General features: G+C 40.6%; 1 long non-coding RNA gene across 1 annotated transcript; it reads right to left on the bottom strand.

Moving 5' to 3' along the window:
• Positions 1-1,745: 1,745 nt before the first annotated feature.
• Positions 1,746-7,541, bottom strand: LOC106591393 (uncharacterized). Its single transcript, XR_014381434.1, has 4 exons — positions 6,798-7,541; positions 6,498-6,590; positions 6,323-6,393; positions 1,746-6,206 (listed from the first exon to the last, which is right to left on the bottom strand). It is a non-coding gene; the product is annotated as an uncharacterized LOC106591393 (long non-coding RNA).
• Between the last annotated feature and the right edge of the window lie 8,518 nt (positions 7,542-16,059).

Here is a 16,059-nt window from a genome sequence, read left to right as displayed (position 1 = left end):
CCGTGTAATCAAGGCATATGCTCACGACAAATGTTTCAAGAATGCCACAAATGTTAAATTGCTTAATTTTTCTAATAAACTTTATTGAATTTAATCATAGTCGTTCAAAAGTCATTCAAAAGTCAATCAAAAGTAATTCAAAATTCATTCAAAAGTCTAACCACCCCGAGAGATCGGGATTAGGAAAAGGTCCGGAGGCGTTCATGGGGCTAAATTAGTCATCATCATCCCCTTCATAGGGGGGAGGGTTTGTTGGGGCATCTTTAGGGGTGCTGTAGCTCGGTGAAGGGTTTTGTTTTAAAGCTTGAATCTGTTGACGAAGCTTATGGTTAGGTACCCCCGAGAGGGGAATGTTGAGGATTGCCAGGGCCTTAAGAAACTGACGCCACCCTGGTGGTCTTCTGTCATCAGCAACCTTGTGGGCTGCCGTGGTACTTTTAAGCAAGTCAAGCATATGGGAACCCTTGACAACAGCGCCCTGAAGGATAAACTCTCCTTTGTCATTCCAAGTAGCGGTCCCCTTTGAGTCTTTTAGCTTGTTCATAATGTATCTAGCATTTTTCCTGTTACGTGCCGGAACATGTGTCAACATGTCATGCATAACATTATCTTCAACGTGCATTTGATCTTCAGCCGGTAAGATCGCAGGTACAGGCATTACAGGGGCATGGCTCTCTCTAGGCACGTCATCTTTAAAAGGTTCAGGTAGGGAAAGCGTTAAATGGTTGGTATCTCTCTCACCTTGTTTTACCAAGGTCAAATACCTTTGCAAGAGGTTTGTGTATTTTTTAACCTTATCATAGGGGTTCAATCCTTTTCGGTTCAAAATATCCTTCATGGCCGTATCCAAATAATTTTCCACTGTTTGTCTGATATTTTCAGGACCCTGCATTTGTTTTTTAAGTCTATCCAGCTCTTGTTGAGGCACCAAGTACATTTTATTTGCCATCACACTCTGTGTTCAACCCCCACGTCTAGCAGCAATAAGGCTGGTGATGAAGGGCACGGCTATAGTTAGCAACGGCAGAAGGAAACCCCCAGACTGTTGTAGGCTATGTCTTTTCTTTCGAAGACTGGCTCTTTTATTGGCAAAGAGTTTGATCGCGGTCTTTTGTCTCTTTAATGTTTTTAATTGGGTCAGGGTGAGTGGAATGCGCCCTTTGAGAAGATTCAAAGCAATCTCACATAGGGATAATATGAGATCTGAAGAACCGTGATCCAAGATGGCCTTCCGTTCTTTAGCTGTAGCCCCAACTAGGCTTCTCAAGAGGGGCAGGTTTCTTTTTAAACGCAGAGACATAGCGGTTACTTTTTAGGAATGTACGCAGCCGGCCACTCCCACGGGAACAGGCCTGTTCGGAGCCTCAGGTGTTCTGGAGTATTTGCTTTTAAATCCACGATTAAATAAGAAAATGGCGCTTTGGTAGCGTCCTCATAGCTATCCATAAAGTAGAATTTCCTTCCCTGGTACATCTGCTGAGCTAGAGTGTTAATTTGTAGTTTGTCTCTAGGGTTTTTTAACAAAACCATGTAATTGGCGTTCAAACTAATGGTACGGCGGTTTTTACCTTGGTGAAACACATTCTGCACCAAGTAAAGCACGGACAGGTTTCTATGATGAGTATATTGGGTAAAAGCTCGTGCAATTTCAGGATGTTCGCTACCTGCAAATAGCATATCGTCCAAAACCAGCAGATTGTTTTTATGAGGAGGTAAAAGTTCATCATCAGACAGGGATTCAGGTATTCCTTCAACAAACTTGATTTTTATTTTCTTCAACAATTCATCATACATAGGTTGATAACATGAATAACACCACACAATATTGTCAGGCTTCTGAGATAACACATGTTCAGAATTGTCTAAAATACTTTTTACAAAACATGTTTTACCACTGTTGGAGGGGCCTGCGATTAAGGCCGAAAATGTGAGTTGCAACCTGGGGTCAAAACCTTCTACAGCAGCCATTATATCTTAAGCTTTAAGACACACTGGGGCTTGTAGCATAAGTCAGTAGCCAAAGGGCAGTGTGGTCCCATTAGGTAAAAGCAGTCTCTTGTCATAGACTACCCTGAATCTTTTAGTAAGTGGGGCATTCCTGAGATGGAAGCCCTTTTTATCCCTAACAATTTTTTTGTAGGAGCTCAAAATCTCCAAGTCACTATTCCGATCGTTTATGAACCCCTCGACCAAGCGTGTGATTGATTCCAAGTTTACACGCGGGGCATTTTCGTAGTTTTGAGTCACGCCTTTGGCTTTCAACACCACGTGATTGTCTTTAGTCCTAAAAGCATAGCTTTTGGGCCCACAGGAAGTCCCTTCTGTGATATGGTCGCCATCTTTGAGTTCACTCGTTAAACCACCCAGATAGTTGCTAAGTGGGGGGGTCCAGTCACCCTGTTTGCTTACATAGACCACAGAGTCTGTGTCATGGTAAAGAACCCTCCTCTGAAGCTGCTCCATGAGGGAGTACAGTTCAAGTCGGCCATAGGCCGTGGTAAATGCTGCAAGAAACACATTTACATTACCCAGGGGTAGAACCCACTTCTTGTTACGTCTCCATTGCACCAGGGCAATGTCTTGACTCAAGAATGAAAAATGTGAAATTTCGTATTGGTCCGAAAAAACAAATTCCAAAAATTCTTCGGGGTCTTTAATGATCGATGTTGTTAGCATATTGCATCTCTGCGAAAGCTTCCCCAAAGCGAGTTTAAGTAAAATTTTGACACATTTCGTTTGGTCTTGTTGACCTCTATTCGGTTGGGGTCAAGAAGTATGCCTTCTCTGTCATGATAGTCTTGAATGTACTTGTCTTTGCTCTCTTGATCTGTGACCGATGCAGGATAGCCTGAAGCCATTTGCTTGCATCTCAACAAGGTCTTGATGTACTCTTTAAAAAGAGTGTCTGATTTCCTGGAAAAGTTCCACACTTCAAAGATTTTGGCCACACGATACCCCTTCTCTAGAGCCTTTGTGAATTCAGGTGGAACCCAGACAGCTGTAAGGGCTCTTTCCTGATCTGAGTGATCACAAGGCTTTTCCTGGTTGTTGTTTTCACTGCAGGTGCGACATAGGGGAAAGAAAAGTTTTCCTTGAGGTCCCTTGTAAGGCAACACTGGTATAAACAAACCCCTAGGTGGGTAGACAGTTGCTTTGATCAGACCAAAATAGTTTTGGGGTAAGTCAATGTCGCGGTGAATAATTTCAAGATGCCCCATAGGATAGCATGAGGAACTCATTACATGAGGATAAAGAGATGTAAAATCTACATAACCTATAGTGTCGTCTGGTTGCGCTACATACCGTAAGGTCAAAGCATTGGTACGGCCTCCATACAGGGCCTGTCGTGGCTCCAAGGGTTCGGGTGTGTCAAAGCTGGAAAGGAAAGCTCGAACATGAGGATCAGACTTTTTGAGTGCGGTCCACTCATGCTCCCACATAACATTCACTTTCAAACCATAAGTAGCCTGTAAAGATTCCAATTTGTCTTGAAACTCTAGGTACATTTCACCAAAAGTATTTTGGGTTAGGACACACAAGGCCTGTGGCTCAAAGCAAGATTTACACCCGTGGAAGAAACAACTGTTGTACTCAAACACGGTCTCAACACCGTCAATCTGTGTGTATCCATCTACATGATAAGGCCCAAACGCCTTCTCACCCCTATTCAAAGCATGTTGAATAAAAATGTCTTTATCCTGGGCAAAGTACTCCAACCACTGAATGGAGCCACTAGAGTATGACTTGAATTGGCGTCGGTAGTTGTCAGGCGAGGGGATAGCTATAGATGCTGTAGATAGAAAGTGTGTACGATAGGTTTTCATGCATGCCGATGCAATAGTTGTACAACTCCAGGGGTCAATGCCTGCATCTTTGATGACCTCTGCTCTGAATCTGAGGCACCCCTCGCGAAGGATAACCACGTCGTTGTCACAGTATGACTCCATCTCTTTGTGGAAATCAAAAGTGCTGTGACATACCGTCTCCTACCATGTCATGAATCTCTCTCGCTCTTTGGGAGACATTTGATCACAACCGTACATTTCGGGTCTCGGATAAGATCCTATATAGTGTAGATTCTCCTCAGATGTAAAAAAATGGGGAAACCAACCTTTCACAGAGTTCTCAAAACCCAAGGCCTCAGGCATTTGAGCCAATCTCATGGGTAAGAAGCTTAAACTGTCAATGTATCTCTGGTTGAAAGCGGGGTCTACAAAACACAAGATTTTACTACCCCTGAGCTATGACACTGGGTGCAACGCCTTGCTGTATCAGAGGGTTCAAAAGAAGGTACGAATCATATGCTCTAGAATTGTGCGCTATAAACGTGAAGTTTCTGTACTGGGGTTTTCTGAAGTGTTTTATAAAGAGGAGTGCACAATTGGGTCCCTCGGCTGACCGCTTATCCCCCTTGAACATCATGGAAGATACAAAAATCCTAAAAAACGTATTTCTCTGAATGTTCATCTTCAGCCAAGGGTTGAATATAACACTCGTGTGGCACTTCTTGAACCACTTCAGAGTCTCTGCTTTTCAAAGGCCCTTTACAGAATGGGCAATGTATGATTCCACACACATGAGGTTTAGGGCTGTCTATTTTAAGGTTGTAATTGCATTGACATTTTGGGCATTTCCTGTTAATATCACAACTGCTTACAGATTTACAGGCCTTGGGGTGCCATGTTTCAATTTTGTGTTTTTCGTAACAGTAGGCCGAACGGCATGTCCTGTGACAATCGGCACAGGGTGTCAGGTTTAAGGGCTGCATCGGACAATTTTCATCCAGACATACGGAACAGTTATAACGGCACGAGTGCCCCCCCTTTCGGGTGTAGCCGGTATGACAGGCTGGACACACATACGGTGCGCCTAGAAACGCTCCGATGTTGGTAACTGCATAGTAATGGTCGTTTTGCACATAAAAGTACACAATCTGAGGATGAGGTTGGGAGTTGTTTTGGAATTTCAAGAGAGAAGCATTAGCTCTACTATGGTACAAAACCACAATCTTGATGTTCAGAAAGTTTTCAAATTTGACTATGTCAGAGAATGCCACTGCATCCTGTATGCCCAGACCGACAGCATTTTGAAGCTCTCTAGCCTTTTGTAACGCCTCTAGATCCGTACATCCAGGGTTAAGTAAATGTGCTAGGCCTATTGCAAAGCATAGCTTATTACCAGGATTGTGAACGTTTATGAGGCATGCCCTTTTATTGTTTATGATTTCTGATTGCATTAGGCTATCAAGTTTCCTTCTCTGACCCCCACCACCCAGGGGTTGCCGTATTATTTGCACTATAAGCTCTAGCGACCTATCGGCTATGACGGATAAATTTGATTGAACAAGTCGTTCCAGCAGGGCTATAAATTGTTCAAGATCTGCTTCACCATTGGGTAAAATAAGAGATACAGTGTTTTGCATGCTATCTCCACAAATTTCCAACTGTAAGACATCACGAGGTTCGCCATAATCTCTTGCCCTTTCTAACAGTTCGTTCAGAGTATCCAAAATCATCATGTAAAAAAACGCATAATCGAGATTTTGATTCATCCATGTGAAATTGAAAAACTGTCTAATCTCTGTATTGCTGAATTTATTTCTGTACACAACCCTGACACTTCTATCAAGACCATCTCCCTCCTGATTTATTAGACAATTTTCCAATTCCTCAAAAACATCATATTGCGTTACAGACTCTTCTGACATGGGAGTTAATGGCGGGGTGTGTGCGGGTTCCGGTGTAGAAGATCTCAGGCTCTCGTTCATCTGGTTTATTAAAAAAAACTAGGGCGGGCGGGATTTGCGATAATTGGTTTTCATCAGTTGTTCCTGACTCGTTCATATGTTTAATTATTTCAATTAGGTCGGCGGGAATTTGGGAAAATAGATTTTCGTCTATCGGAATGATGTCTGATACCCCACCCTCGTTCATCCGTTCAATTAAAGCTTGTAGATCGGTGGGTATTTTCGCCAAAAGGCTTTCAACTGTCTCAATTATTGACACGTCCATTTCGGTAACTGTTTTTTAGAGCCGGTATTTGCGTTTTTTAAACGGTTTGTTGCTTATCCAGTCGTCTACCTGTGAAATGTCATTTAAAACGTTGAAATCATCCGGTTTCGTTATTGTGAATGTCCGGCACGCCGAAATCCGCCGCGTGTTCTCGGTGTGTATGTTCTTCTGTGCCATTATACGCCGGGGAGGAGTCTGAAAGAAAATAATATGTACATGAAATAGATTGTTAAACATGTAATATATTAGGTTAAAATGTCAAATACATTTCAGATATAATACTATATATTAACAATACATAATTAAATTACCTCGGATTTTTTGACGTGGGCTGTTCTGACGAATCGCGGAAACCGGGGGCTTTAGACTTTCTCGTTGGAGTCTGAAAAAACATTATTTGTCATTGTTTTAACATATTCAATCATAAAAAATGTATAAATTATAATAAACTATGTATTACTAATAACATATATAATGGCTTCATACCTTGTCCGTGTAGGGCCGTTTCTTGAAGAAGTACCTTTTCGGCCATGGGGATTCTGCGCAATGCACTTGCAAGCAATTATGCCCAGGTAGCCTCTGGGTATCATACAGAATATCATAATATTAACAGGTATTTATACGAAATATATACATTTTTTAAATATGAGAATACGTGCATTTGACATATTACCCCAAAATCATTGTCCATCCGTTTTAGAATAGCGATATCAAATGTTTAATATCCATACAATTCCCTGAAAAAATCTAACCTACATATCTAATATATTATTTTCACTAACTCACCTTCAGAAAGCTCCATTAGGACCGATTCCGCGATTATCTGTTAGCCTGATAACTCTTCTGTCTGTTGGCCGCGAGTCTTGAGTTGCGCTTTAGGCTGTCGTACCGACTGGCTAGTTTCACGATTCTGCAATGAGTTTACAGAGCTGGGGGTGCCGTTTTTTCGGTCGACATCCTGTATGCCTAAAAGGGTCATATAAAGTACCCCCGAATGTCTAGAGACCCAAAAACCACAGGCGGGTGTCTCGACATATTCGGTCTGCAGATATTGCGTTTATGCTTCATAGCACAGCTTTGGGGGGCGCTGATTAGAAAATAACATATGTTTTAAACCCATAGGAGGCCGTCTAGACCCGATATCTTATGCCTGGGCTTTTTCACTTTTTAGCCCCCAAATGCTTGAGGGGTGATATAAATACGTATTTGAAAGGCTCGTGTGGTAATAAAATTGAAAGTGCCTAGCCCAATTGAAGAGACGCACCCAATCCTAAACAAACTTACACACACTTTTTCTGGTTTCAAAAGCCATCCATGCAGAGACACACCCCCCTTTTTGTTTTGAAACACACACACACAATTACCCTCCCTCACACGCACACACCCCCAGCGCACGCACATGTCGTTCCGGAATTCTTTTTTCTCAAGCCATGCCTGTGGATGGCTCGAAAAATGCATAGTCCCTCCGTTAAAGGTGAGATACAGCTTTAAAACCATTTTATTTAATTCATAATATTTAGTACAGACCTTTTTAAAAACAGCGTGTACAATATTGTAACATGCATTAATGTTTTTGATGTTTAAAAACCTCTTACATCTAGACGTTCCGCTAGCGGAACACCTGCTCCAATATCCAATGATAGGCGTGGCGCGAATTACAAATTCCTCAAAAATACAAAAACTTCAATTTTTCAAACATATGACTATTTCACAGCATTTTAAAGACAAGACTCTCCTTTATCTAACCACACTGTCCGATTTCAAAAAGGCTTTACAGCGAAAGCAAAACATTAGATTAAGTCAGCAGAGTACCAAGCCAGAAATAATCAGACACCCATTTTTCAAGCTAGCATATAATGTCACAAAAACCGAGAAGACAGCTAAATGCAGCACTAACCTTTGATGATCTTCATCAGATGACACACCTAGGACATTATGTTATACAATACATGCATGTTTTGTTCAATCAAGTTCATATTTATATCAAAAAACAGCTTTTTACATTAGCATGTGACGTCCAGAACTAGCATACCCCCCGCAAACTTCCGGGGAATTTGCTAACAATTTACTAAATTACTCACGATAAACGTTCACAAAAAGCATAACAATTATTTTAAGAATTATAGATACAGAACTCCTCTATGCACTCGATATGTCCGATTTTAAAATAGCTTTTTGGTGAAAGCACATTTTGCAATATTCTAAGTACATAGCCCAGCCATCACGGGCTAGCTATTTAGACACCCGGCAAGTTTAGAACTCACCAATATCAGATTTACTATTATAAAAGTTTGATTACCTTTTGTTGTCTTAGTCAGAATGCACTCCCAGGACTGCTACTTCAATAACAAATGTTGGTTTGGTCCAAAATAATCCATCGTTATATCCGAATAGCGACGTCCCAGACACTATCCGAAATGGTAAATCAGGGTCGTGCGCATGGCGCAATTCGTGACTAAAAAATTCTAAATATTCCATTACCGTACTTCGAAGCATGTCAACCGCTGTTTAAAATCAATTTTTATGCAATTTATCTCGTAAAAAAGCGATAATATTCCGACCGGGAATCTCCTTTTCGGCAAACAGAGGAAAAATCACAAAGACGGGGGCGGCCAGAGCACGCGCCTAAGCCCACAGTCCCTTGATCGGCCACTTGAGAAAGGCGATAATGTGTTTCAGCCTGGGGCTGGGATGACGACATTCAGGTTTTTCCCGGGCTCTGAGCGCCCATGGAAGACGTAGGAAGTGTCACGTTAGAGCAGAGATCCTTTGTAAAAGATAGAGATGGCAAAGAAGTTCAAGAAATGGTCAGACAGGCCACTTCCTGTAAAGGAATCTCTCAGGTTTTGACCTGCCATTTGAGTTATGTTATACTCACAGACACCATTCAAACAGTTTTAGAAACTTTGGAGTGTTTTCTATCCAAAGCCAATAATTATATGCATATTCTAGTTACTGGGCAGGAGTAGTAACCAGATTAAATCGGGTACGTTTTTTATCCAGCCGTGAAAATACTGCCCCCTAGCCATAACAGGATAAACAACGTTTGAAGAAATGACAGATTCCCGTTGGTTAAGGGGTAGCTTTGAAAACATTTATTTAATTCGCAATATTTTAGTACAGACCTTTGAATAATTAATACACACATTTTTTTATTTTTTTACTGTTCCTTTCTTACGGATAACGGGCTGTGTCCAACTCCCCAGCGTCAAGACTCGGTAAGTTTTCACTCCAGGGATAGATCCTACTTCTGGCCTGTAGACTCTCGCCCGTGTGTCTTAAGGATAGAAGCGGTCGTCGACGTAATTGTTCACAATTTTGGAAAAGACTGTCCAGCTTATTCATCAGGGTTATGAATTAAAAAGCTAAACACAGGCATAAAATAATTCACATCCTTGCAGGCTTTGGAAAATAAATATGAACTGACAGACTTCGTCGCATTTGTACTATCAAATTGTTCACATGCTAAAATTGTCACTTTGGAGTCGGGGCTATAAGCCATTGAAGAGATCCTGATGGCTTGTAAATCATGGCGACCCCCCACCATCTCTTCCAATGCATAGCCTGGTAATTCTGTAGCGCTAAGGGCCTGTTCAATTTGACAGAGCGCTAGGCGTATCTTAAGCCATTCTCTCATACGCAGTGCAGGAGAAAACTCCCGGGTTTTGCATGGTAAAGGGGTCTGGGGCCGCTGTCTGTGAAAATCTTCACCGTTGAATCCTCAGGTTTGAACATATAAGTCATATGGCCATCACTAGTATCCAAAAACGCTTTAAAACATTCTAAAGCCTCACCCCAAAGATCCTCGATGCTTTTATCATAGGGTTCGCGACAAGAGGTGCATAGTACCCCGAGAATTGACCTAGGAGACATAATTTTCTGTTTTAATGTTCAGGGTTTTATTTTTAAAATCTTTTTTAGTGTTCTGGGGCCGCATGTGTGTCTGGGGCGTATTTATAAGACGTCTGCCTCCAACACATAACCCCCCGGACATTCCTAATTCATAGACAACAACCCTAAGAGCAATAAAATAGGGGGGTGGGTGTGGGGTCATCCTCTTTGAAATGTTCAAACACAACCCCCCCAGTTCAATGAGGGCCCTACACATCAATCATCATGACAACTTCAAAGAGATGCAATATAGATATAACACACACTCTAACACGTGACAGAACAGGATAAAACTATATGACCCTAACCACGTGACACCTTCCCGCCAGGATGTCCAGACCGGATGCCCTTATTTGGGCATGTACGCCCCAGCCGGACATAGGGTCATAAATCACGATTTTGACCGATGCCGTCTACTTTATTCTCTCTACCCTGGCATTATGTGGCTGCGTGATGAGGAGAAAGACCACCAGATATGCCCTGGCATTATTTGGCTGAGTGATGAGGAGAAAGACCACCAGACACACCCTGGCATTATGTGGCTGAGTGATGAGGAGAAAGACCACCAGATATGCCCTGGCATTATGTGGCTGAGTGATGAGGAGAAAGACCACCAGATATGCCCTGGCATTATGTGGCTGAGTGATGAGGAGAAAGACCACCAGATATGCCCTGACATTATGTGGCTGAGTGATGAGGAGAAAGACCACCAGATATGCCCTGACATTATGTGGCTGAGTGATGAGGAAAAACTGAAATGGTTTCTGTCCATTATGAATTTCCATTTGCGGGATATTTACATAAAGCATGGAATAAAAGAAAAATGGCTACCTACAATTAAATTGTACAAATATTTATCTTCTGTGTGGTTAATGGTGTGTGTATATAGATGGTGTTTAGGCTTGTCTACCATATTAATCTTCTGTGTGGTTAATGGTGTGTGTATATAGATGGTGTATAGGCTTGTCTACCATATGAATCTTCTGTGTGGTTAATGGTGTGTGTATATAGATGGTGTATAGGCTTGTCTACCATATGAATCTTCTATGTGGTTAATGGTGTGTGTATATAGATGGTGTTTAGGCTTGTCTACCATATGAATCTTCTATGTGGTTAATGGTGTGTGTATATAGATGGTGTATAGGCTTGTCTACCATATGAATCTTCTATGTGGTTAATGGTGTGTGTATATAGATGGTGTATAGGCTTGTCTACCATATGAATCTTCTATGTGGTTAATGGTGTGTGTATGTAGATTGTGTATAGGCTTGTCTACCATATGAATCTTCTGTGTGGTTAATGGTGTGTGTATATAGATGGTGTATAGGCTTGTCTACCAAATGAATCTTCTGTGTGGTTAATGGTGTGTGTATATAGATGGTGTATAGGCTTGTCTACCATATGAATCTGTATGTATGTATGTATGTATGTATGTATGTATGTATGTATGTATGTATGTATGTGTGTGTGTGTGTGTGTGTGTGTGTGTGTGTGTGTGTGTGTGTGTGTGTGTGTGTGTGTGTGTGTGTGTGTGTGTGTGTGTGTGTATGTATGTATGTATGTATGTATGTATGCAGTGTGAATGTATGTATGTATGTATATATGCAGTGTGAATGTATGTGTCACGTCCTGACCATGGTAAGCTGTTATTTTCTATGGTAGAGTAGGTCAGGGGGGTTTATTCTATGTGTTCTATTTCTATGTTGTTAGGTTCTAGTTTTTGTATTTCTATGTTGGTTTGTTTGGGATGATCTCCAATTAGAGGCAGCTGGTCCTCGTTGTCTCTAATTGGAGATCATACTTAAGTAGGGGTTTTTCTACCTGGGTTTTGTGGGTGATTATTTTTGAGTAGTGTTTGTTTCTCCTCTGCGTCATGGTTTGTTGTTTTGTTTATTCAGTTTATTTATGTATTGCTTAGTTTCACAGAGTAAATAAAATGTGGAACGACACACACGCTGCACTTTGGTCCTCTTCTCCCTATGACAACCATGACAGTATGTATGTGTATATATGTAGTGTGAATGTATGTGTATTATTTTACTGCTCTAGGGATGTAATTATTGTTTGGATAATCTTATTTCAATCTAATTTTACTTTACGTATTGATTTTTATCTTTTATATTTGAATCTTTAATTTTTTTCACTCTTTATGTGATGCACAATGCAGAGAACGCCGGAATTATCATCGCAATTACCATAGTGAATTATTGTAATGTTTGTTTGTGACAGTTAATCCCATAAGGGATGGGTTGCCAATTGGCGATTTGACACAAAAACATTTCATTCATGCACAATCCATATCTCAATCTCTTCATTCAAAGACTCAATCATGGGCAGTCTTACTGACAGTTGTGGCTGCTTTGCACGATTTACTGTTGTCTCTACCTTCTTGTCCTTTGTGCTGTTGTCTGTGCCCAATAATATTTGTACCCTGTTTTGTGCTGCTACCGTGTTGTGCTGCTGCCATGTTGCGTTGCTACCATGTTGCTGCAATGCTATGTTGTCTTAGGTCTCTCTTTATGTAGTGTTGTCTCTTCTAGTGATGTGTGTTTTGTCATATTTTTATTTTTAATCCCAGCCCCCTGTCCCCGCAGGAGGCCTTTTGGTAGGCCGTCATTGTAAATAAGAATGTTTTCTTAACTGACTTGCCTGGTTAAATAACATTTCATAAAAATAAAAAGCCTCAGCTAGCCAGACTGATGAGAGGAAACAGATAATCAATCAACCAGTTATTAATATAGTTTAAGACTAATCAATGAAAAATAAGTTTGTTGAATAAATACTAGTAGCATGGGTAGGAATGTAGCAAAGAGTTGATCATTTAATGCAAACAATGAACATGCCATTAAATAAGTATGTTTTATACAGGTTTCCAGTCATAATTGAGCTCAGGACAGTCTTCAGGCCAATCCTCCACACACCGCTCCTGTTTCGGGTTTCACAAAGTTACCCCAGTTCAGTTACTCCAGGGTGGAAGGTAGCCTAGTGGTTAGTGTTGGGCAAGTAACAGAAAGGTCGCTGGTTTCGAATACCCTATCTGACAATGCAAAAAATCTGTTGTGTCCTTGAGGAAGGCACTTGACCTTAATTTGCTCCAGGGGAGCCGTACTTCTATAGCTGACCCTGTAAAACAACACATTTCACTGCACCTATCTGGTGTATGTGACAAAACATATTTATTTATTTCTTCAGTACACACAGCAATAAGACAGTCAAAGATAAAAGTTCACCAATATTTCTGTCCATGTTGACCATTCAGCGGTGAGAGAGGGCCAAATAAAATGGTGATATTATTTCTGATGACAGTGGTGGCGTCCTTACATGACTTGATAGCTTGGGTTATCTTTTCGAAGGAGACGGTTTGGGAGGGCCATTGGGGGTCTTCACCTGAGTTCACAACAGCAAGTCATTATTTGCAGCAAAAGAAAGTTCACATTAGAAATCAACAAGAGTCTGAAGATGTAAGAAAGGAGACCTGTAAATTACTGTAACTGGGGCGAACCATTGGAAGTCTGTGTGGGGGACAGGGATGTGGCTTTGAGCGTACCATGTTCCAGGGCAGTAGGTGTAGGTTGAAGAACATCCCGTTTGGTTCTGTGAGGGGTCTTCAGGAACATGTTATACTGTTTTATCAGAGGGGGTTGCAAGGCTGGAATCCTTTGTGTTCGAGAGCGATGCGTTGAAGAGCTCAGCAGTGTTCTCAAAACCAGACCCTGAGAAGTCAATACGTATTGACTCAAGACAATTCAGATTTTCATTTTTATTAATTTGTAAAAATGTCTAAAAGCTTTGACATTATAGGGTATTGTGTGTAGGCCAGTGACAAAATCTAAATTAAATCAATTTTAAATGCAGGCAGTAACAACAAAATGTGGAAAAAGTCAAGGGGTGTAAAGACTTTCTGAAGACACTGTAATGCCCCAATCACCTACACTAAAACTAGGAACATAAAGTTAATAGCTCTGAAAAAATGTCAACAGACAACAATGCCTTGCCAACACAGTTCCTGAGCTACAGCTGAAATAAACCTCTATATAAACTGTACTACTGTACTTTGTGGGAAACTACCTGACAACACGCTTCATACAATAACTTCAAGGTTTGAAATAGTCATAACATTTTATTTTAGGGCACCAGGTGAGAGGGGTTGAACAGAGGTATAGAATGACCAACCCGTCCAGCTTTACTCACCAATCTTCTCTCCACCAAAAACCCCTACACGGCCTCACACTGCCCGGTCCCTCGCCATGTGTTGTCATGTGTTGCAGCCTTGCTATGTTGTTGTCTTAGGTCTCTCCTCATGTAGTGTTGTGTCTCTCTTGTTGTGATGTGTGTTTTGTCCTATATTTATATTGTATTATTATTATTGTTTTAATCCCAGGCCCCGTCCCCGCAGGAGGCCTTTTGCCTTTTGGTAGGCCGTCATTGTAAATAAGAATTAGTTTTTAACTAACTTGACTAGTTAAATAAAGGTTCAATAAAAATAAAATGTTAAAAATCTCCTCTGTATCCTGACAGAGAAAGAAGTAAAAGTCTAAACACAAGCCAATGAAGTTTGATCTTCTTGTTATAAAAGTTGACGTTCTTCTCGTATTCAACTGAAACCATGTTTTCAAGAGAGGGATTTAGAATTATTCAACAGTTTAACGATTTGTTATTTGACACAAACACACGTCGTTAATAATTTAATGTCATCACCTGGCATGCAAACAGTGAAATTAGTTTTGATCTTAATATGGTTGTTGTCTTGATATCCAATCCAGTAAGGTATTTTAATGCACTAAACGAAAATGCTATTTTCCTCTGAACGTGCTTGTTACAAATCTACTCTAAACAAAAATATGTTTCATGATTGCAGAAATGTTCCAAGTGTATTTCTCTCAAATTTTGTGCACACATTTGTTTAAATCGCTGTTATTGAGCATTTCTCCTTTGCTAAAATAATCCATCCACCTGACAGGTGTGGCATATCAGAAGCTGATTAAATAGCAAGATCATTACACAGGTGCACCTTGTGCTGCGGACAATAAAAGGGCACTAAAATGTGCAGGTTTGTAACACAACACAATGCCACAGATGTCTCAAGTTTTGAGGGAGCGTGTAATTGGCATGCTGACTGCAGGAATGTCCATCAGAGTCTTTGCCAGAGAATTTAATGTTCATTTCATCATCTCTAGCACCTAACCAGTGTCTACATATGTGAAAACAACACATATGATCAGTGGATAAAAAGATGAGAAGAAAGGTCATAAAAAATGCTTCTCTGTGACAACACAGGGTAGGATTAAAAGTTAAAAACGGTGATTTCCAAAACCTGTCATGAGTTTCTTGCACAATGGAGGGTATTTTATTGATCCCCACGTCCCTATGAATCTCATAGTGTTTGAAAATCGCTGCTTTTAAAATGTTTTCACTTTTGAACTAAAAACTGCGGGGGAAAAATGTAGAAATGCACCTTTCAAATATGTTGACACTGGTATTGTGCTGGAGATAATAGAAATGAGGTTGAAAAGTGGAGTTGTCCTTTAAAGATGACTGCCTTTAAAAAACAACAAATCCCTTTGAAAACAGACTATGTGGCATCGATATGATTCTGAAAAAGTTATTTGAGTGTCATAAAATTGACTACAAAGTGTAAATAGGATAATTTTGTAGATAAAGTCAGTCTGGTCTAAAACGGAGTTTGGAACATCCATGAGTCACAACGGGTAAATTAAGGTTGGGTTTTGATTACTGCAGTGATTGCTCTCTACCAATAGCATAGACAGTGTGACAGGCCTGCTCAGCAGCTCTGACTGTTTACATAAGACAACACGTCACACATTTTTTTTACTTTAGAAACACAGCACCAAACACCTTAACTCGATTTAAAATTGCACAACTAAAACATTCTTGAGTTATCTTAGATTCCTTCTGGGGATTTTGAGGAAGTGAAATAGGCTCATTACTCAAATGCCGAATCGGTTAGGAAACATACCTCCAAGCCTGAAATTTCGTTTTTCTAATGAGCAACATAAAAACACATGTGCCAATCTACATGTTCAGAGCCTCTTTAAAGGTCCAGTGCAGTCAAAAACATGATTTACCTGTGTTTTCATGATATTTCCACACTATAAGACCACCTGGAACTTTTGCCTGTTTTGGTGGGATGGAGTTT

This window comes from Salmo salar, chromosome 18 (assembly GCF_965601325.2).
Source record: "Salmo salar chromosome 18, fSalSal1, whole genome shotgun sequence".
Classification (NCBI taxonomy): Eukaryota; Metazoa; Chordata; class Actinopteri; order Salmoniformes; family Salmonidae; genus Salmo; species Salmo salar.
The sequence above is the reverse complement of the archived record's forward strand: the minus strand, read 5'-3'. Positions and strand labels throughout refer to the sequence as shown.